Genomic DNA, 22981 nt, shown 5'->3' on the forward strand with positions numbered 1-22981 from the left:
AGTCCAATCGCAAATGCATCCAGTTGGCAACCAACGTCACTGCCTTCATACAGTCACAAAGCCCAGCCTGAGATGAGGTCCACTAAATGCGGCAAATATTAATACTAGTCTGAATCTATGGTTACAACCTGTATCACCATTTTGTGGCACTTCCAGCACTTTTCCAGACATTCTATTATACAGAAAAATATCTCCAGGTAGCTCTGTATGGCAGTCCAACAGCATAGTTCGCACAGACAGCTTTAGTGTTGCGTAGTCACCTCTCAATCAAAACAGGCTGTTTTTTGCATTTGGCCTGTTTTTCATGAACTTTTCCACTTTATTTCAATTGCTTGTTGTCATGTCCCATTAACCCTTAATGATTAACCCTTAATGATCTGGTTTAAAGATTTCATTTTTAATCTTACCACTACACAATGGGAATAGGAATGAATGTCAAATAGGGATAATTAGGTTCTCTCTTCTTGAAGATGGCCATTGTGTGGAACTTGTGTAGCACAAAAGTTACTTACCATGCCAAGGCCTGTTGCTGTCTAGGTCTTGCTGCATCCTTGCTTCATTATCTGAGGAATTGCAAATGTTAATGAACCCTTGTAATCAGTCAAAATTCCCACGCATAACCTGATGTAAAAATATGAATTAGGAGCAGGAGCAGACTATTCAGCTTTTTTGAGCCTGCTTCATCACTTAATAAGATCATGGGTGAACTGATTGTGTCCTCAACTCCAATTTCCTATCCATCTTTGACTATGTTTTGAATATATTAAATGACCCTACCTCTAAAGCAAATGGAGGTTCACAAATGACAGAGGAAAAAATCCACCTCCTCTCTGCCTCACATAGAGGACCCCTTAGTTTTAAACTGGGTTCTTTTGAGTTCTGGCCTCTTGTTACCTCCAGTCTGCAACATGTTGGAAGGAAGGTCAACATTGAAACATCGAAAGATGATTGAGCTCAGTCCTGTGATTTTCTTGTAGCAATGCCCTGGGACTAATATGAAATGAACCTTTCCTCCTTAGTCTAAAGACAGCCTTTTCTTTTAAACAAACTTTTTTAAAAAATGTCAAACTCGATCAACCCACAAAGTAAAAGGGATATAATAATCTGCAAAAGTTCCTAAAATATATGTAACACACTTATGTAAATTGCATGACATTGTCAAAAAAAGGGTACATCTGAAAAACTTGCAATGCCCCCAGTAATATCCTTCAAAATCTCTCAAGTATTCTCTCCTGCAGTAACGCCTACCTTTGCACCAAATGCTTTTATGTGCATTTCCAAATAATAGAAGTTTGTTTCCTTTGGCAGACATTTCAAGCAGAGTTTCTGCAGCAATGTTTCTGGTTTGGATAAATACTTTTGTACACTATGGCTCGTCAAAATCATGTGACTAGTAATGTCACTTTCTGTAAATAAGGATTTGGGGCAGAAGCCATTGTTGTGTGCTGTATGGACTGTGGGATTGAATGGATTTTGAAAGCTATCGTAGAGCCAGCAGCTGTGAAAAACAACAGAGAATGAGTAAAGCTCCAGTCTGCAACTTTGAGCTGGATATTCTTCCAGTCTTAACAGCAAAACTATGAAATTATGAAAGAGTTGATAAAGGAAACTGAACAAATAAGAGTTGCACCTTTATTGTCAGTCCTGAGGAAAGGGTGTTGCAAGCTATATTGTACCCAGATCTCACTGAGTAGGAATAAGGATGGACTTTTGAAATTTTGAAGGTATTAAACATCTATTTTGAATCCTCTATTAATGTCATTCACGAAGGCTATGTGTTTAACACCAGATGAAGGATAATTGATCAGTAACTGTAAGCTGGATTCAATGCAGTCCATTACAGCAGGAACCATTGCCTCCTCTCACTGTGGGAGACACTCTGTGATGATCTCTGGGCAGTGGAAGAATCTTCTCTGATTAAATCAGAGAGTGGTAGGTGCTGAAGCGAGAGCCATGTGGGAGCCATTCTGCTTTGCCATGCCCTTGGAAAGTCAGTCAGTCAACCTAAATTTCCAGCAGCCTGCTCATTGAGTGTGGGTGCTCATTTGTTATCAACCACTCTGTGCCAGATTGGGGGACATGGCATTGGCAAGGGGAGATGCCACTGAAAGCCATTCCACTACTCTTAACTCTAAATCCCTCCTCCCATTTTCCCACCAACGCACCCTCTCCTGGACCCACTCAATAGCCACCAATCCTCACTCACATTTTGATCCAGTACCCCAGGCCATTCCTGGGCCTGTGGTGAGTGCAGTGAGGCCAGTGACCACTGCTTCCAATGGGGCCACTATACAGCTCTCTTGTCAGGTAGAACTTTCACTGCTGGAAATCCCAATAGTAGGGGAAGTCCGTTGGTGGCCACTTAAATAGTCGAAGAATACTTGACTCAATTGAGCCTTCCCCACAAAGAAACAGGTGGTATCAAGCTGGTTTTCTGACTGGTACATGAGGCAAGTCCTTCTCACACCCTGACCCTATATAATCCATCTCAATAACTGAGTTTCCTCTCAGGTGTGGTCTTACCACCTCAGTATTTCCAACATTTTATAGTTTTAGTTCAGATTTCCAGCATCTGCAGTATTTTGCTTTTGCCTTCAATACAAAGGCTTGTTATGAGCCAACAATATGATTTTGTAAAAATTTAGGTTAGTTTGGTTGACCATCCTTAGTTAGCATGTTGCTGGAATTAAATATATTGAAACCGTGATTAGGCTGGCCCAGGAGATTTCGGTGAAGCAGTATAGAGTTGGAATTGTATTTGCAGAGCTGCAGTTTGAATTTTAATTCTAAATATATTCCACAATCTGATTCAGTGTGGGAACTTACAGTGGAGCCACCAAGTGGAGCATTTGGTTCTAGCAGTGTAACAGATTGTTGAGAACTATATATCCCACCAGGGCAATGTTGCCTAAAGGGATTTTATTATTAATGTTAATTCAGATTGATTAAAGGAAAGTTGCTGGTATACTTTCTCAAGATGCAATTTGTAAGGATACATTGGCAATTATTAGAAAATTCTAGAGTGGCTTTAGGAAATAGAGGTGCACCTTTATTAATCTGAGTTCTATGAGGAAATAATGAAATTAGTGGATGTATCAGCATTGCAGATATTGTAAATATTGAATTTCAGGAAACTTCTGATAAGCATGTCATTTTAAGAGCTGATGGGTAATCATTAGCAGTACCTAATCATCATGGTTATGATGCAAATACTTGCTATTTCATCAAGCAGGACTGATGGTCAGTGCTTCTGACAATTTAGTTCTATCTCCATTTTCAGTCCTTGGTTTAGTTGTAGTTTCTTCAGCAGTACTTTGTATCTAATATATAGAAAGATATCTCTGTAAGATCAGAAAGCCCACCTCTAACAGAGATTAAGAAAGTTATTATTTTATGGTTTTATAGGCAGTTGCATGCAGATATAGGGAGTTTGATTTAAGCTGCTTAGTCCAAATTCATCTACCAGCATGGAAAGTGAATTTATTCAGAAACAGTGATTATTGGAGGTATGGATAGAGCCTGTAGATGCTCATTGCCTAGATGTGTTGGAAAGCAAATGATATTTTACCAGAGGAGACTAATTAGGGTGATGCAAGCATTTAAACTTGTAATTTAATCTCTAGAAGGGTTATATAACAATGTTCATTTGTCAGTTACCATGGGCGTATACTTCTAAATTCATTTCACTAATTTATATCAATCCCAAATACTAATCAAATCCAATAAATATACTATAACTATAAACAGCTTATAATTTACTTAAGGCTGAATGACTGTAACATAACTGAAATGCTTTTATTACCAGTTATTTATTTAGTCATTTAACAATATGTAGCAATTATTTGTATAGTTGATGATTAAGTACTGGTAATTGTGTTTCTGAGTGCGGTCGTAGTTGATAATGTATAAGCTGTTCACTTAATTAATTAATTCATTCATTCATTCAAGCTTGCGTTTCTCCTTATTGTAAGTTACTCGAATAAATTCTTAGTTACTCTCAGTTGGTTGACCTAGTTCTGCAAGCCAGATTTGCACTTATATTTCACTCCTAACATTAAACTAGGTTCTCTGACTAGGAGTGAAAGGAAAGGATTAAGGATTCATTTGGTGTTGTTTAAAAATATTTTTGTCAACCTGTTTATTCTAATACCTGTCACCATACTTTTAACCAGTTTAGGATTGACATCCTTTCCAATATCCATGTCAATGTAACTTATATAAGTAGAAATTTTACAATTTCCCCAATTTCCACTGATCTCACATTAATTCACCTTTCTGTCTTCTCAAAGTTGCCACAGCAAATTTAAAAGTTCTTTCTTTACTAATGTGTGTAACTTACTGAACATTTTAATTTTATTCAAACATGTTTGAGGTACTTTTAAAACTAAAACCCTCTTAGTCTTTCTTTATATTCTTTCTATTTTATATCATTCGCCATCAAAGGTGCCCACACCATCCTGAAACTTGCAGTCATCTTTTTTAATGGTCTACTTATTTTAAATCTTTGTAATCAATTTCAAAAATATCCCATTGTTATCTTAATTTATCTTTCCACTTTGTTTAATCCATGTAATATCAAGAAACGGTTAGAGATACTGGAAATTGCAAAGGCTATGTTCCTGATAACCTTCTGGCAATAGTACTATAGACTTGTGCTTCAGAACTTGCTGCTCCCCTAGTTAAGCTGTTCCAGTACAGTTACAATATTGGCATCTACACAACAATATGAAAAAGGTATGTTTTGTATATAAAAAGCAGGACATGTCCAACTCAGCTCATTACTACCCCATTAGTGGACGCTCAATCATCAGTAAAGTGGTGGAAGGTGTCATCAATAGTGCTATCAAGCAGCACCTGCTCGGTGATGCCCAGTTTGGGTTCCACCAGGGCCACTCAGCTCCTGACCACGTGACAGCCATCATTCAAACATGGACAAAAGAACTGAACTCCAGAGGTGAGGGGACAGTAGCAGCCCTTAATATGAAGGCTGTATTTGACCACATGAGGCATCAAGGAGCCCTAACAAAATTGCAACTAATGAGTATCGGGTCAAACTCTCTGTTGTTTTGAGTCATACCTGGTACATAGGAAGATGGTTGTAGTTGTTGGAGGTCAGTCATTTCACTCCAGGACATCTCTGCAGGAATTCATCAGAGTAGTGTCCTAGGCCCAAACATCATGTAAGTCAAGGGCACTGGTGAGCTGGCTATTTGTCCACTTTTAATTAAGAAAGGTTGCAAAGAGAAACCTGGGATCTACAGACTGGTGAGTTTGACATCAATGACCTTCCCTCTATAGTAAGGTTGGAAGTGGGAATGTTTGCTAATGGTTACATAATGTTCAGCACCATTTGAGACTCTTCAGATACTGAAGCAGTCAATGTTCAAATGCAACAAGATCTGAATAATCTCCAGGCTTGGACTGACAAGTGGCAGGTAAGATTTGTGCCACACAAATACCAGGCAACGACCATGTCCAATAAGAGATGATCTAACCACTGACCCTTGATATTCAATGGTGTTGCCTTCAGGGAATCTCCCACTATAAACATCCTGGCGGTTACCATTGACAGAAATTCAACAGGACTCATCACATAGACACTACAAGAGCAGGTGAGAGGCTAGGAATACTACAGTGAGTAACTTACCTCCTGCCACCCCCCAAGTCTGTCTATCATCGACAAGGCAAAAGCCAGGAGTGTGATGGAATTCTCCTCACTTGCGTGGATGAGTGTAGCCCCAACAACATTCATGAAGCTGGACTCCATCCAGGACAAAGCAGCCCCTTGATTAGCACCACATCTACCGACACTCACTACCGACACTCAGTAGCAGCATTATATACTATCTAGAAGATGCACTGCAGAAATTCACTAAAGATCCTTAAATAACATCTTCCAAAGTCTCGATCAATTCCCCTTCAAGCAACTCACCATAAAGATTTGGAAATATATCGCAATTCCTTCACTGTCACTGGGTCAAAGTTCTTGAGTTCCTCTGTTAGAGCATTGTCGATCTACCTGCAGCACATGGACTGCAGTGCTTCAAGAAGATAGCTCATCACCATCTTCTCAAGGCAACTAGGGATGGGCAATAAATGTTGGCCAGCCAGCCATGCTCAAGTACCATGAGTAAATTTAACAAAACTACAATGTCTTGAGGGGATAAGGAAGGCAAATGGCTTTTAGCTTATGTTATTCAGGACAGTACAATATGTAAGTAATTATAGATTTAGGTGTATACAGACCGCACTGGGCCTTGGTATTGTTATAATTTGAAGTATTGTGGCCTCTACAGTATAGTACAGATATTGGAGAAGAGTGCAGCCAAATTGATTCTCAGCTTGGGGATCTTGGTTATGGAAGTAGACTCGATGAATTGGGATCATTTTGATTTGAGAAATATAGTTTAATAAGAGAGATGGCAAAGCTTTTTCAAAAAAAAGAATGAAAGATAGATTATTTGACATGGATTTGGCTGGCTTAAGTCAGATATAATATGTGTAAAAAGTTAGGTTAGATGCCACAAGGTTTCTTTTCACAGGCGCCATCCTCTGCAACAGAATACGAAAGCAGTTTGCCATGTGGATCCCCTTCAGAAAGGACCTAGACAAGTTCCTGAGATGGAATGACATTTCAAGTGATAAAAAAAACAGGATGTAAGGTGGCTGAGAATAAGAAAACAAAGGTTGTTAACTTGCCTTAGGGGATTTTCAAATGGTTTTGGTTCTTAATTTTTTACCTTTCGCAAGAGATTGTGTCACTAATAGAGGTAAGTTGTACACTGCTGCTGCTGCAGTAGGACTTGAAATACTGGAAACTCTTTACACATCCTTTTTGTTGGACACTTATCAGATACAACAGTTAGTATTCAAACCAGGTTGAATATTTTTATCATTTTTCTTCCCCTTATTCCTGCTCCACTCTTTGACTTTCTTCTGCATTGGTCTGAATGCTGCTTTGCTTCCCGTGCCCCCCCCCCCTTCATATTGTGTCACAAATTTAAACGTAGCAATGCATAATATGTAAGCATCTTGGGCCTCAGTCTAATCACACAGCCCTGTCGCCTGCCACAGTAAACCAAAGGTCACCTTATTGAATTTGCACACATCATCTGATTGACAGCTTTGTCAAGACAAAATGAAATAAAACGATTCAGACTTTGCCAGTGTTGCTACCATTGCTGCACCTACACTGGCAACTAAATCAGAAAATTATTGCTGCACTAGTTGCAATGTTTCCATCCACGTAACAGAAAATCACACTGTTTGTGATTTTCTGTTAAACTGCTTCTGAGCTATGTTAATGCTGCTAGGTTGTGAAATGTTTCATCCATAATTTCCCAGTAACTAATATCACAAACACCTCGTAAGGGTTCTTGTGCTATACAACTCATGGCTATCAGGCCTACATGGCACTCGCCTTGAAGGTCTCTATCATAGTTGTTCCCAAGTATGAACAAAGGTACTATTGGAGTTTAATCAGCTGGAGTCATGTAAGTCAAGGCACTGGTGTGCTGGCTATTTGTCCTCTTTTAATTAAGAAAGGCTGCAAAGAGAAACGTGGGATCTACAGACTGTTGAGTCTGATATCGGTGCTGGTAGGTTTTTGGAGAGGATTCGGAGAGACAGGATATACATACATTTGGAGAAGCAAGAACTGGTTAGGGTTTGAGTGTGGGCAATTGTGCCTCACAAACTTGATTGAAGACCATGGAATCATGAGCATAGAATCTCTACAGTGTGAGAGCAGGCTATTCAGCGCATTGAGTCCACACCAAGCCTCCAAAAAGCATCCACCCAGACTTACTCTTGCCCCCCCCACCATTCCTATCCCTGTAATTCCACATTTCCCATAGCTATGCCACCTAGCCTGCATATCACTGGACACTATGGACCTAACCTGCACATCTCTGTGGGAGGGAGGAAACCAGAGCACCTGGAGGAAAGCCACACAGACACTGGGAGAATTTGCAAACTCCACAGACAGTTGCCAAAGGGTGGAGTCAAACCTGGGTCCTTAGCACTAATGAGGCAGCAGTACTAATCACTGCGCCACCATTAGACGAGGGCACAGCAGGAGATGTTGTCTACATGGACTTTAGTAAGGTTTTTAACAAGATTCCATATGGTAGATTAGTTAGTGAAGTTAGATCATATGGGAGTCAGTGAGAGGTTGCCAACTGCTTACAAAAGTGGCTTGATGATTGGAGAGGGGGTGGTAGTGGAGGGTTGTTTTTCAGACTGCAAGCCTGGGACCAGCAGCATTCCACAGGGATCAGTGCTGGATCAACTTTTGTTTGTCATTTACATAAATGATTTGGATGAGAATATGGGAAACATAGTTAGTAAATTTGCAGATGACACCAAAATTGGTGATATTGTACAGAGTGAAGTAAGTTATCTAAGATTACAGAGGGAATCTTGATCAATTGGACCAATGGGCTGAGGAGTGGAATATAGACTTTAATTTAGGTAAATGCAGGTGTTGCATTTGGTAAGAAGAACAAGGGTGAGACTTACACAGTTAATGATAGGGTCCTGAGGATTGTTGGAGCATAGAGAGATTGAGGGGTTCAGATATATAGTTCATTGAAAGTGGCATCACAGGAAGGCTTGCTTGCCTTCATTGTTCAGACCATTCAATTTGGGAGTTGCAATGTCATGCTGCACTTGTACAGGACTTTGGTGAGGCCACTTTTGGAGGACTGCTTACAGTTCTGGTCACCCTGCTTAAGGAACAACATTATTAAATTGAAAAGGTGCAGAAAGGATTTACAGGGACTGGAGTATCAGAGTTACGAGGAGAGACTGTATAGGCTGGGACTTTTTTACTGGTGTGTAGGAGATTGAGGGATAACCTTAGAGAAGCTTATAAAATCATGAGGGATGTAGATAGGGTGAATAGCAAAGGTATTTTCCCGAGGGTTGAACAGTTGAAACCTAGACGGCAAAATTTTAAGGTGGGCGGAGAACGATTTAAAAGGGACCTGAGGAACAATTTTTTTTGTAGAGAGCGATTTGTATGTGGAATAAGCTGCCAGAGGAAGTGGTAGATGCAGGTACATTTACAATATTTAAAAGACATTTGGACAAGTACATGAACAGGAAAGGTTTAGAGGGATATTGACCAAATGCAAGTAATTGGGACTAGTTTGTTTTGGGAAATTTGATCAGCATGGATGAGTTGGACCAAAAGGTCTGTTTCTGTGCTGTATAAGTTTATTTCATTCCACTTTAACCTTTAGGATGTTGGCTTCGAGGATTATTTTGCAAGAGTGAGAAGAAGCTTAGTTTTTTTAATCCCAAACCTACACTTGAAATGAGGCAGTGAGTTAAGCTACCTAATTCATCAACTACAAAATAATCAGGGGAGAATACAGGTGGGACAAGCTTGTTCAAGAATTTATAAGTAAGGATATGAATTTTAAATGCAGTATACTATTGACTAATGGAAGTGACAATATCGGAAGTGATGAGCAAGCAGAAATTGAGTTTTTGTGAGCTAGCGTTTATTTGTAGGAGAGCTTGGGAAGAAAAGGGTTTGGAGAAGCTAAACTTTGGGACAATGAAGTTAAGGCCAAAGGTTTCATTGGCACTGGAAATGATAAAAGAGCTGAGGCAAGGGATATTGCAAAAGGGGAGGAATGCAGTTTTATGAAGAGGTGAAACATATAATTTGAAGCTCAAAGCACATGAAACTATTATCAACTATTATCAATTGTTGTAAAAGACACACCCACCTGGTCCACTAATGGTCTTTAGGAAAGAAGATCTGATGACCTTACCTAGTCTAGCCTGTAGACTCTAGACCCACAGCAATGTGGTTGATTCTTAACTGTCCCCTGAAATGCTCTTGGAAACCATTCAGTTCAAAGGCAATTAGAATATGCTCCAAATGCTGGTCTTGCTGGCAATGCACACATCAAATGAAAGAAAAAAAAATAAAATATATATTCTTGGGTTTATTCTGATGAAACAGTCAGAGAAGAGGGTAGAATCAGGGGCAAGATAAAGTATTTTTACCTTCATGCTTCCTAATGTAAAGTTGGATCAGTTCTGGTCCTCCTTATGGAGCTGGTTGTTGTCAGCATACCTCTGCCTGCTGATCCTGTTGCTATAAGTCCTTAAGACATTGCTTCCTGTTGAAAATTGGTTCCAGAGTACCAGCTATCTTTCAGCAGTTGGCCCAATTCAAATGTGAGCTTTGATCCAACCTATCCTCAGGTCTCCAAATATTTGCATGTTCAATAAGGATTGCAGTAGTCATCTACAGCAAAGATCAGATGACCATGTAGCCTTCGAAGCAACCTCCACCCAAGAACACTGGGGACAATCTTATTTCCCAAACTGTTGCCCACATGAGGATCAACAAACAAAAAAAAACAACTTACAACAAATATAGTGACTTTAATGTTGAAAGCTCCTTCTGAGATCGACTAAAATAACGATCCAAGAAATATTGAAAACATTGGTTTTAAGGCAAGTATTAAAATAGGAGGGTGAGGTGAACGGGCTGTAGGGGCTCAGTCAGAGCAGCAGCAGGAGTGAAGTGGATTGAGCTCAGTTGGAACAGATGAAGCTCAGTCCGAGTGGGAGGGGAGCGGATGAAGCTCAGTCTGAGTGGGAGAGGGGTGGACATGAATCCAGAGGTGGAGTTCCAGAGGTGATGTCAGGGTGAAAAAAGTAACAGAAGGCTAGAGGATTAGCTGCTCGGGAACTGGCTTCAGAGACTGAATGAGTAGTACCTTGTGGGAGACAGACAGTAAAGTCCTTATTCTTGATGTTTGTAGCTTGTTAAGAATGTTGGCACGGTGGCTCAGTGGTTAGCACTGGTGCTTCACAACGCCAGGGACCTGGGTTCGATTCCACCCTTGGGTAACTGTCTGTGTGGAGTTGTACATTCTCCCTGTGTCTGTGTGGGTTTCCTCCCATAGTTCATAGATGTGCAGGCTAGGTGGATTAGCCATGGGAAATGCTGAGTTACAGGGATAGAGTAAGGGGGGCGGGGGGTGAGTCTGTGTGGGATTCTCTTCAAAGAGGTGGTGTGAACCGTTTGGGTCAATGGCCTGCTTCCACACAGTAGGGATTCTATGATGAATGAAGAGACAGTGAGAGAGCGGGAGAGAGAAATCTTTCTTGGTGAGTAATGGGTAAGATTGAGAATACGGTTTGTCGCCGGTAAGGTTCTCTACGGCAGGAGAACTTGGCCCTGTGGAATGCTCCTCCTGCAAGAGGTGGGAAATCATGTCTAGTCTCCATGGTGACCATGGATGCAGGAACTGTGTTCAGCTTCAGCTTCTGAATGTCCGCCTGGATCATGTTGAGTTGTGGATGGACTCGATGTGGAGCATCTGGGATGCTGAGAATGTCGTGGAAAGCATGTTTAGTGAGCTGGTCACACCACCAGTAAGGGCTGTGTTGATAGAAAAGCGTTGGATAATCACCAGGAAGATGAGTAAGTGTGGGCAGGCAGTACAGGAGTCCCCTGTGACTAGCCCCCTCTCAAATAGATATTCCATGTTGGGGGAGAATGGCCCCTCCAGGGAAAGCAGCAGCAGCCACGTTTGTGGCACTACAGTTAGCTCTGCCTCACAGCAGGGAGGTGGGGGGGGGGGAGAGTTTTCGTGATAGGGGGATACGATTGTAAGGGGAAGTGGTAGGTAGTTCTATGGCAGCAAACTCTTGAATGGTGTGTTGCCTCCCTGGTGCCAGGCCAGGAATGTCAAAGTGTGGTTGCAGGGTGTTCTGAAGGGGAAGGGTGAACAGCCAGCAGTTGTAGTACATGTTGATACCAATGACATGGGTCAAAAATAAATGAGGCCCAGCAGCAGAAATTGAGAGTTAGATGATAGATTAATAAGGAGGACTACTAACATTGTAATCTTCAGATAACTTTCAGTGCCAAGCCCTATTGAGTATAGGAATAGTGAATAGGCTGGGGCTATTTCCCTGGAGTGATGGAGGCTAAGGGATGAACTTATAGAAGTTTATAAAATCATGAAGGGCATGGATAGGGTGAATAGACAAAGTCTTTTCCCTGGGATGGGATGAGTACAAAACTAGAGGGCATAATTTTAAGGTGACAGGGGAAAGAGTTAAAAGGGACCTAAGAGGCAACTTTTTCATGCAGATGGTCATGCATGTATGGAATGAGCTCCAGAGGAAGTGTCTAGTACAATGACAACATTTAAAAGGCATCTGGATGGGTATATGAAAGAGCCGGTTTAGAGAGATATGGGCCAAATGCTGGCAAATGGGACTAGATTTATTGATGATATCTGGCAAGAACAGGTTTGACCGAAGAGTCTGCTTTCATGCTGTACATCTCTATGACTCGAAGAAAGTTTGGTCAGATGAACGCATGGCAAAAGGGATACTGCAGGAGGGCAGGCTTTAGATTTTTGGATCATTGGGACAGTTTCTGGGATAGGTGGGATCTGTACAAGCTGGACAGATTGCACCTGAACCAGAATGGGTCCAATATCCTTTGCTTGTGCTGTTAGGGAGGTTTTAAACTGATTTGGTGGGGAATGGGGCACAGAGCAGATGTAAAATTGGGAGCAAGGTCCAATGTAGAAAGACTGCTAGGACAGTCCAGTAGATGGAGAAGACATTGGCACAATAAGGCACATTGGAGGTGTAGAAAGCTGCATTGGATCTATTTTATTGTGAGGAACATGACTGATAAGGCAGATGAAAATAGAACATTGATCAGCATGTGGGAATATGATATTGTTGCAAACACTAAGACATGAAGGAAGAACAGGACTGGCAGTTAAATATTCCAGGGTAAAGAAGTTTCAGGCACAATATGGGATAAGTCAAAGAGGTGAGGGCATTGCTTTATTGATAAAGAAAATCATCACTGCAGCAATGAGGGATGATGTCCTCAAAGGGTCTTCAAATGAGGCCATCTGAGTAGAGCTTAGAAGTAAAAAAGGGGTGATTAATTTACTGGGATTGTACTACAGGCCTCCCAACAGTCACAGGGAGATAGAGGAGCAGATATGTAAGCAAATCACAGAAAGGTGTGAGGAAAACAGGATTATAGTTGTAGGGGACTTCAACTTTACTAACATTAACTAGGTTCACCTAAGATTAGGCAGAATTTTGAAAGTGCATCCAGAGAAATTCTTGTACCAGTACGTAGATAGTCCCGTGAGAGATGGGCAGCACTAGACTTAATCCAAGGGCATGAAGCTGGTCAAGTTTGAGTGTGCGAGCATTTTGAGAATAGTGATCATAAATCTGTAAGTTTCAAAGTCATTATGGAAAGGGCCTGAGTGTAAAAATTGAGTGTCTAAATTGGGGGAAGGAAAATTTTAGTATCATTAGACAGGACCTGGCAAGCATAGACTGTGAGCAGCTACTTGCAGGTAAGTCTATACTTGGAAATTGGGAGTCTTTTAAAAGTAGTATAGTGAGAATTCAGGGCCATTGTGAACCTCCGAGTGAAAGGCAAGAGCAGCAGATCCAGGGAATTCTCGATGTCAAGGGATATCGAGAATGTGATAAAGAAAAAAAAAGAAGCAAGTATATGTCAGGTACAACACATTAAATACAGGGGAGGCCCTTCAAAAGTACAGAGAATGTAGGAGGTTGCTTAAAAAGGAAATATGGAGGAACTATGAAATAGCTTTGGCAGATGGGATTAAAGAAAACCCCAAGGCATTTTAAAGTCTATTAAGAGTAAGAGAATTAACAGTGAAACGGTGGGACCTATTAGAGACCAAAGAGGCAACCTGTGTAGAGAGCTAGTGGATGTGGGTGAGATCTTAAATGGATATTTCTCATTTGTATTCACAGAGGAGAAAGAAATTCTATGCAGGATTTCATCTGGAGGGTGAGGTTCTAGAACATGTTAAGATTAATAAAGACGAGGTATTAGATATTGTAATGAATAAAAAGTTGCATAAATCCCCATGACCCCTTGATAAGATATAGCTCAGGATGCTATGGGAGGCAAGGGGAGAGATTGTTGGGGCCCTGATGAGGATATTTAATACTTTGGTTGCCATAGGTAAAGTGCCAGATGACTAGAGCATAACTAATGTGGTTCCTTTGTTCAAGAAGGATAGGAGGGATAGGCCAGGTAATTTCAGACTAGTTAGTCTGACATCATGATTCGGAGATGCCGGTGTTGGACTGGGTGTACAAAGTTAAAAATCACACAACACCAGTTTATAGTCCAACAGGTTTAATTGGAAGCACACTAGCTTTTGGAGCGTCGCTCCGAAAGCTAGTGTGCTTCCAATTAAACCTGTTGGACTATAACCTGGTGTTGTGTGATTTTTAACTTAGTCTGACATCAGCAGTAGGGAAATTATTGGAAAAAATTTTGAAGGGCAGGATTAATCAATACTTGGAAAGGCAAGGATTGATAGGGATAGTCAGCTTGCGTTTTTAAGAGGGATATTCTTTCTGACTAATTTAAGAGTTTTTGAATATTTTGATGAGGATAGTGCAATTGATGTGCTTTACATGGACTTCAATAAAGCCTTTGACAAGGTCCCATATGGAAGGCTGGTCCAAAGGCTGGCCCATGGGATCCAAGGCAAATTGGCAAACTGAATCCGAAGTTAGCTTCGAAATAGGATACAAAGGGTGATGGTGGAAGGTTACATTTTGTAATTGGAAGCCTGTGACCAGTAGTATACCATAGGGATTTGTACTGGGACCCTTGCTGTTTGTAATGGACATTAATGATTGGATGTGAACGTATAAGGTGTAATTAGTAAGTTTACAAATGACATGACAATTGGTGGTGTGTTATAGACAGTGTGGAGTATGGTCTTAGGCTACAATCTGATATTGATCAGCTGGTAAATTGGGCAGAGCAATGTCAGATGGAATTTAATTCTGATAAGTGTGAGGTGATGCATTTTGGAAGGTCTAATAATGGAGGGATATATACAATGAACAAAAGATCCTTAGGAACAAAGGCACCTTGGCGTACAAGTCCATAGATCCCTGAAGTTGTCAGCGCAGGTAGAAAAAGGCATATGGGATGCTTGTCTTCATTAGCTGGAACACAGAATGTAGGAGTGAGGAAGTCTTGTTACAACTTTATAAAACATTAGTTAGATCATAGATGGAATACTGTATACAGTTCTGGTTACCAGACTATGGGAAGGACATGATTGTACTAGAGAGGGTTCAGAGCAGATTCACCAGATGTTGCCTGGAATGGAAAGTCTAAGTTATGAGGAGAGGCTGGGTTTGTTTTCTAGGAGCAGAGGAGGCTAGGGGAGGATCTGATGGCCGCTTACAAAATTATGACAGGCATAGACCAAGCAGATCCTGAGAATTTCCTCCCCATGGCAGACATGTCTAAGACTAGAGGGCATTAGTTTTAGAAGAGGAACAAGTGCCATAGAGGAAATCTGGAAAAAAAAAACTTTTATTCACTCAGAAGATAGTAGATACATGAAATGTACACCCTGACAGGGTGGCGGAGGCAGGTACTCAACATTTAACAAGTATCTGGGTGAGCACTTAAAATGCCAGGGCATAGGAAGCTATGGAGCAAGTGCAGGTAAATGGGATTAGTGTAGTTTGGTGTTTATTGGATGGCGTAGATGTGGTGGGCTGAAGAGCCTGCTTCTATGCTGTATGACTCAAAGACTCTATGACTTGGGTAAGAATTGTCAAACATGATGCCTCAGTGCGGACATCAGCAGCAGCATGAAGAAAGTGAGATTCACAAAAACCACAGTTGGAAGGACAGAGGTCCTCAGTGAATGAGGAGGGATGGTATGATATGTGGAAGACTGGGAGAGTTTAGTGAGACAAATGGTGATGAAGGGATAATAAACACACATTTTGATGGGGTTGGGGACTAGAAATTGTCGGCGGCAGTGTCATTAGGGGAGTGGGAGGTGGGGTTGGCTGGCTAACATGGATGGTCCATCCATTCTGGGCCTCTTCTACCACCTAAACAAGACCACCTACAAACTGCAGGGAGAACACTTCATCTTCCACCTTGCAAGCCTACAAGCACACAGCCTCAACATTTGAATTCACTAGTTTCCAAATCTCTCTTCCCCCACCCCATCCCAGATCCAACCCTCTGACTCGGCTCCGCCCCCTTGACCTGACCTACCTGTCCATCTTCTGTCCCACCCATCTGCTCCATACTTCTTACCGACTTATCACAATCACCTCGTACCTTCGCCCACCTATCACAATCCCACCTACCTTTCCCCTAGCCCCACCCCTCCCCTATTTATTTCTCAGCCCCCTTCCCAGCCCTCATGATGGTTAATGCCCAAAACATCAAATCTCTTGATCCTGAGATGCTGCCTGACCTGTTGCACCACACTTTACTGACTAGAAATCGTCAACTTCCATTCCTCCCCACCTGCCTGTTGCTGAAATCCTCATACATCATTTAAGCTGGACTTCTGCAATATGTTCCTGGATAGAATGCTGGTCTCCATGTTCTTGGAACTTCACCACCTCCAAACCTCTGCTGTCTGTGTCTTGACCTAAGCAAAGTACCTTATTGCATAGCAGCAAGGACCACAGAAGGATGTCAGAGGATGATGGTGCAGTCATCCATTTCATGAATATCAGAGAAAAGTGAGGATTATGCGCAATGATAACCAAGCTAGAGGGGGTCAGCTCTAGAATCATAGAGTCAGCGAGATGTGCAGCATGGAACCAGACCCTTTGGTCCAACCTGTCCACACCAACAAGATATCCCAACCCAGTCTAGTCCCACCTGCCAGCACCCAGCCCATATCTCTCCAAACCCTTCCTATTCATATACCCATCCAGATGCCTTTTCAATGTTGTAATTGTACCAGCCTCCACCACTTCCTCTGGCAGCTCATTCCATACACGTACCACCCTCTGTGTGAAAAGGTTGGGCTTTATTCTCTCTAGTCCTGGACTCCCCCATGCCAGGGGAAAAGCCTTGTCTATTTATCCTATCCATGCCCCTCATGATTTTATAAACCTCCACAAGGTCACCCTTGAGCCTCTGATGCTACAGGGAAAACAGCCCCAGCCTATTCAGCCTCTCCCTATAGCTGATTGGGTCTGTTTTGGAGCAACTCAGGGAGAGATATCCAACTGGAGTAGAGGGAAGCATGGAAATATACTTGGGGTGTGTTGTCCATAGTCTTTGGAAAATGTTGGGGGTTGTGGTTTTAAAGAATACATGGATAGAAGGATCAAGATTTTATTTGAAGGAGGATGAGTGTTGTGTGGAGAGGGAGAGAAAGTGTTGAGGTAGTGTGAAAGCCAGGAAGGGGAGCTGCATAACTGTCAGCTCAATGAGGATGGAGTCAAAGCAAAGATGTACTCAGCGAACATATGGCAAACGATAAGAAAACTGACTAGGAGGTCGACAGAGTGCTGACGGGAGAGGAAACTTGGGGAAGGCTGCAGAAGGAAAACAATGATGTCAATGGCAGTGACAAATTCGACAAAGGCTGTTGTTGCCAATAGGGCACCTTACTTATCCACTACACTGGAGTTCCCAGGTTCAGACAATGTCACAACCTACCGAGTTCCATGGAAAGGAAAGAGGACTGACTTGTTTGATATTTAAACAAAAATAAGTGGGCACAAGTATTCTAATTTGAGAGAGGGCTATTTTGAGGAGTTGATGTCGACAAACACCATCCAATGAAGGAATCAGCCCCGATTTCGCAGGCTGATGACATCAGACGGTGCAAAGCTCTTTCATTCCAGCGAACTGCAGATATTGTTGCATTTTGTTTTGGATATTTGTTAACGTCACTAATGCCGAGACCGGTAATCTTTTTTTTTCTTTTTTCTAACAGCCCACGATTTCTCAATTTAACTATTGCAGACCTTCACCTAATGCGAAATGTTTCAATTGCCATATTTGGTGGCCTTTCGATTTAGCATGTGCCTCAGCAAATGTTGATTCTAAATTCCAGAAAAGTAGAAGCCGGTAAGATGGTCCACAGAAACACCACATTTTGAAGCACTTGTGTCTCTATGAGGCTGCTCAGTGCAGTGCTGTAGCTGTGTATGTGTGTGTGTGTGCGCACTGGGTGTTATATTGTTTAGAGAGAAGGGGATTTCCAGAGGCAGAGGAAGTGATATTGACATAAGGGGCTTTCCAGTCAGAACAGTCAGTCATTGCAGTGAATGGATCCGTGCTAGCACCAGCAGCAGAAAAATGGGGAATTTTAACATTGTGCAATCGGTCATTTTCATTCCAAGGCGTTCAAAATGGCAGCAATGAATCAGAGGTGCTTTTCTACTACATTTTTACCAGAAGACGCCGTTTTCCGGTTGGCCGCTCCGCGAAACTGACACGTTTGGGTCCGGGACTGAAGGATAGAGAGAACGAAGCGAGTCCGAGGGGGGGGAAGGACTTGGAAACGCAAAGGGGCCGACCGGGACTCCGCGCTCGGATGAAGAGCAGCGTTTGTGGTTAGTACCGGCTCATGGTCACTGGGGAGCTGAGGGCTTTGGGGGGGGGTTAACAATGTACCAGCCGCACTGGAGCTCTCTGTCGCCCGGGAGAAGAGGAACATTTCTCGCTCGGTTCTGCCAGGCATTTGTGCAGGGAGACTTCTGGGTCCTGCAGCCTCGGTAGGCGGACTCTCTGGCTCTTTACATGAAATTCAAACAACAATTACAACAGACCAAACAGAGAGACTGTAACTTGTTGAACGCCCTGTCCGCTCTGCATAGAATATGGTTGAAACTATGCTCAAGCGCTTGTGCATGGTTCATCAGTAGCTCCATCACTACTTGTTCTAATTGAAGCCTTCAGTGAGAGGTGAATTTAGACATAGTGTACAGAATGATCAAACATACAAGTTACACAGGCACAGCTCTGAAATGGTAATTTGGGGTGACGTAAGTGTACCGATTTTAAACATATGTGTCAAGTTTTCAAGTTGACTTTATGGTGAAACTTGCCCAATTTTAACTACTTGGAGCACCAGTTAAACGGTGGGGGTGGGGGAGGAGAATGCTATGGATGGAGGCACTTGTTATTAGGTCTGTTACTGTTGCCCCTTCTGCAGGATAACGGAGTATGCCCTAGTGAACAGTTGTTACTGCTCCCTGGAGATGTATCCCTATGTTACATGCCTTTTCATTCCTCATCTTTGAAGACCCTATTAGCAAGTGACACTCTGCGTAAGGCCTTTTGTTTTAGTTGGAAAATATCAAGCTCGTGAGATTGAGATGAGCATCGTTTTTTTCAGTGGAATCAGTAGCTGGACCTTAACAGGGAATAAATTGAAGTTTCTGCTTCACCCCAAATACAGTTCATTCCCAGAACGAGTGGAACCTGCAGATTCTCTGCATCCAGCTCCAGTTTTTATGCCACAGATTTGACAATCTTTTGCTTGCAAGTGTAACAATGGTGGGAAGGAGCATTTAATGTTTGTACTCTGAGCGTGCAGGTACATAAGACCCCAGATAAAAAAAATAAATGGCCATTCAAATACAATGGAAGTAACTTGCACTCTGAGGCAAAGGGAAAACTGACAACTGGCTCCCTTCTTCCTTCTCTCATTGCACCCCCCCCCCCCCCCCCAAACACACTGAGTAGAGTTATATTTTACATTTGCTCTGTGTCTTGTTTTTAACATTTAGCATTGGGGATTGCTGCAAACTTTACTCGCTACAGTGTTGTACTTTTTTATCAGCAAAACTTGAAACGCTAAAGGCTTTATCAGACCAGTCACCCTTTGTGATTAAAATGAAAGAATGACCTTTTTTGTCAATCATTAACACCTCAGTTCCTTCTATAAATACTGCGTGTCATGTTGTGGATTTTTGTTTCAGTTTTGATATGGGTTAGGAGAGTTTAAAATATGTGGAAGTACCAGGAAATGCTCTTTGGTGTTGAATGATCAATTACGGTTTGTTGCAGCTTTACTTACGGACTTAATGTTATCAATCTAGATCTACAGACATTACCTGAGATATAGATCATTGTGCAAATGCTTGCACTGAAGTTCAAGCTTTAAAGATTATTGTTGGTTTTTCTTCACTTCGAGTCCGATTTTGTTTTAGCGTTTTCATTAATCTGTTAAATAAAATTTCTCAGGTCTGTGGATAGTAAGTTGCAAAGGTATCTACAAATTCCAATGAAAAAATCTTTCCCCTCTCCTCAAACCTTGCCTTCTGCGTGGGCTATATTGTCATATCGCACTCAATGCATTAGTATAGTTTGTGTGTTTTGAAGAGGCCATTTAAGGAAAATTCCAAGCAAAATGCTTGATGGAGCTACTGATTTCTTAGTACATACAGCTTTCATTAGAGATTGACATTGAATTTTCCAGCCAATAGTTGACTGTTGATGGAGTCAATCTCAAGTGCACAAAACTTGAACTTGACTATCTTGACTAACATTGGCTGCACCAAGGGTTAATGATGGAATTGAGATCGATGTATACAGGTCAGACTGCCTGTTCCTGTATTGACAAATAAAGGTGGAAGATATGAAATCCCAAAGATTTTGTAACTGTCAAAAACTCAATCTTTTAAGTTTACAAATCTTTGAGAGGGTGTAATGGAAGGTGTAAATTTCATTTTACTAAACTTTTTCTTTAATTTCGTATTGACCCTCCCCTTCTTTTCTGGCTCTGTTGACTTGTCTTGAGGTAAAGTTTCATAGGTATCATAGCAATACTGCACAATTTAGAAAAATATTCCTTGGTCAGTGTTCCCAAATATCTTGTTCCAAATGCCTTTTAGTGGAGAATCATAATGTTGCATGGTAACAACTTTCTGATGCCCTATGGCCAACTTTAGTCAGGAAGATGACACTAGCCTCCTTTTTTTGTTTTGCCCCAGTTTTTGTTGTTTTGGTAGGAAAGGGACAGAAATGTTAAGTAGTGATCAGTTGTCATTCTTTATATTTGAATCTAGATTAGACATTGAGCAGTTTTTTAAAAAATCACTCGTGGGACTTGGGCATCGCTGGCTGGCCAGCGTTTACTGCCCTTGAAAAGGTGGTGGTGAACTACCTGCTAGAGCTGCTGCAGGTTGTCCCACATTGTCTTTAGGGAAGGAATTCCAGTATATTGACCCAGCTACAGTGATGAATTGCAATATATTTCCAAATCAGGATGGTAAGTGGCTTGGAAGGAACTTGTAGGTAGTGGTGTTGCCATTTATCTGCTGACCTTGTCCTTCTAGATGGAAGTGGCCATGTGTTTGGAAGATGCTGTTTAAGGATCTTTGGTGAATTGCTGCAGTACATATTGCTGCTACTGACCGTCGATGGTGGAGGAAGTGAATGTTTATAGATGTAGTGCCAATCAAATGGGCTACTTTGTTTTGGATGATGTCAAGCTTGTTGAGTGTTGCTGCAGCTGCACTCATGCGGGTAAGTTGGGAGTATTCCATCACACTCCTGACATGTGCGTGGTAGATGACGAACAAGCTTTGGGGAATCAGGTGGTGAGTTGCTTCCTGCAAATTTCCTAGCTCCTGACTTGCTCTTGTTGTCACTGTGTTTATGTGGCAAGTTCATTTGACTCCAGTGTTCTTTAGAGCTTCATTCTGTGTTTACCAAATAGTCTCAGAGTCGCTGGCTAACAATCAGGATTGGAAACGTTTTTTTCCTTTCTCAACTATGGGGACACTGATGCTGAAACAAAACAGAAATTTTGTAATGATCAGCAAACTCAGCATGTGTTGACTTAGGACCTCCCTGGGTTGTACTGTTTGATTAATCTATTGAGAAGACTGCAAGTTAATTTAAATTTAAAATAAACACAAAATTCTGGAAATACTGAGCATGGCTGGCAGAATCAGGGGGAGAGAAACCAGATAAACTAGTCAGGTCAATGACGTTTTCGTCAGAATTGTTGAAAGGTCCTACACCTGAAACACCAACCTTGTTTCCCTCTCCACAGATACTGCCAGACCTGCTGACTGTTTTGAGCATTTTGTTAGTTTATATTACCACCACTTGCAGTATTTTGCTTTTGCGTTTGTGGTAGTTAAAGTTGAAGAGTTGTTTAGAAAGAGCATATCTCGTTCAGTTTCATACCTTGGGTTTTTGTGCACAGGGAGTGTGAAGTGTAGTGATCTGTAAAAGATGGAGCTTGTGGATGGCAGCCCAGACCTGAATGTGTCTACTTCTGTTAACTGGATGGGAAAACAATACGGTTTATATTTTGGTTTATTTCCGAAATACAAGCAAAGTCATGTTAACTGACTGCAGGAAAGGTTCCATGGAGTAGACATTCCGGTTCTTTTCTTCCTCCATTCTGACAAAAGTACGATGAATTGTGTGAAACCTACTTGATCTAAAGTTGCCATGAATATTGATGACAGAAGATTTCTCAACAATAAAGAGATTTTAAATTTAATATCATGTCTGCGGTCTGTGAGCAACTTCAAAATTTCTGTTTTGTTTGTTAATTTTATCTAAACCTCTTTCCTTCTCAGTTCAAGACATTGTAATGTCACTGGAAGAATCCCATGGAGTTGTCAGTAATAGTATGTTGAGCAAGAAGACTATTCAATTCCCAAAATACTGTGTTTCACATCATGTAAAAACATAGTAATTAAACAAAGTTCCAAATATGGTTCTTTAACTAAAAGCTGACAGTCCCTCCTAATCTTCGGATCCTATTCTTGTAAAGAAAGAAACTATATATAGTACCTTTCACAACCTTGGAATATTCGAAATGTTTTACACCCAATAACTTTTGAAATGGAGGTACTGTTGTATTATGGAGAAATTCAGAAGTCAATTTGCACCCAACAGTTCACATATAATAACAATAGTTTGGTTTGTGATATTGGATGAAAGATAGATATTGGCAAAGCCACCAGCGAGCATTTCCTAGCTTTTTACCAATAATTTCATGAGATCATTTACACACAAAAGAGCACAGTGTCACTCGCAACTCATCCAAATGTTAGTACAATTAATAGAGAAGTCCTGTACCCAAATGACAGCATATGGAGCCAATTCTCTAGAATAGGACTTAAGTGACTTCTGTGAGGACATTGGTGCTGT

The 22981-nt window shown here is 41.5% G+C and overlaps 1 protein-coding gene across 2 annotated transcripts in view; it reads left to right on the forward strand.

The window, feature by feature from the left end:
• The first annotated feature begins 17617 nt into the window (after positions 1-17617).
• The window catches only part of traf3 (TNF receptor-associated factor 3), an 83657-nt gene continuing 78293 nt past the window's right edge, over positions 17618-22981 (forward strand). Inside the window, exons 1-2 of one of the 2 annotated variants that reach the window (XM_087989787.1) lie at positions 17799-17926; positions 18257-18414. The gene's annotated coding sequence lies outside the window, so the exon portion shown is untranslated. Of the gene's footprint in view, positions 17764-17798; positions 17927-18256; positions 18415-22981 lie in introns of those variants that run through there. The other variant, XM_043697457.2, reaches the window with a different exon arrangement.

The sequence above is a fragment of the Chiloscyllium plagiosum genome, unplaced genomic scaffold (assembly GCF_037043375.1).
Source record: "Chiloscyllium plagiosum isolate Xiang-an unplaced genomic scaffold, Cpla_swu_hap1 HiC_scaffold_8, whole genome shotgun sequence".
Classification (NCBI taxonomy): Eukaryota; Metazoa; Chordata; class Chondrichthyes; order Orectolobiformes; family Hemiscylliidae; genus Chiloscyllium; species Chiloscyllium plagiosum.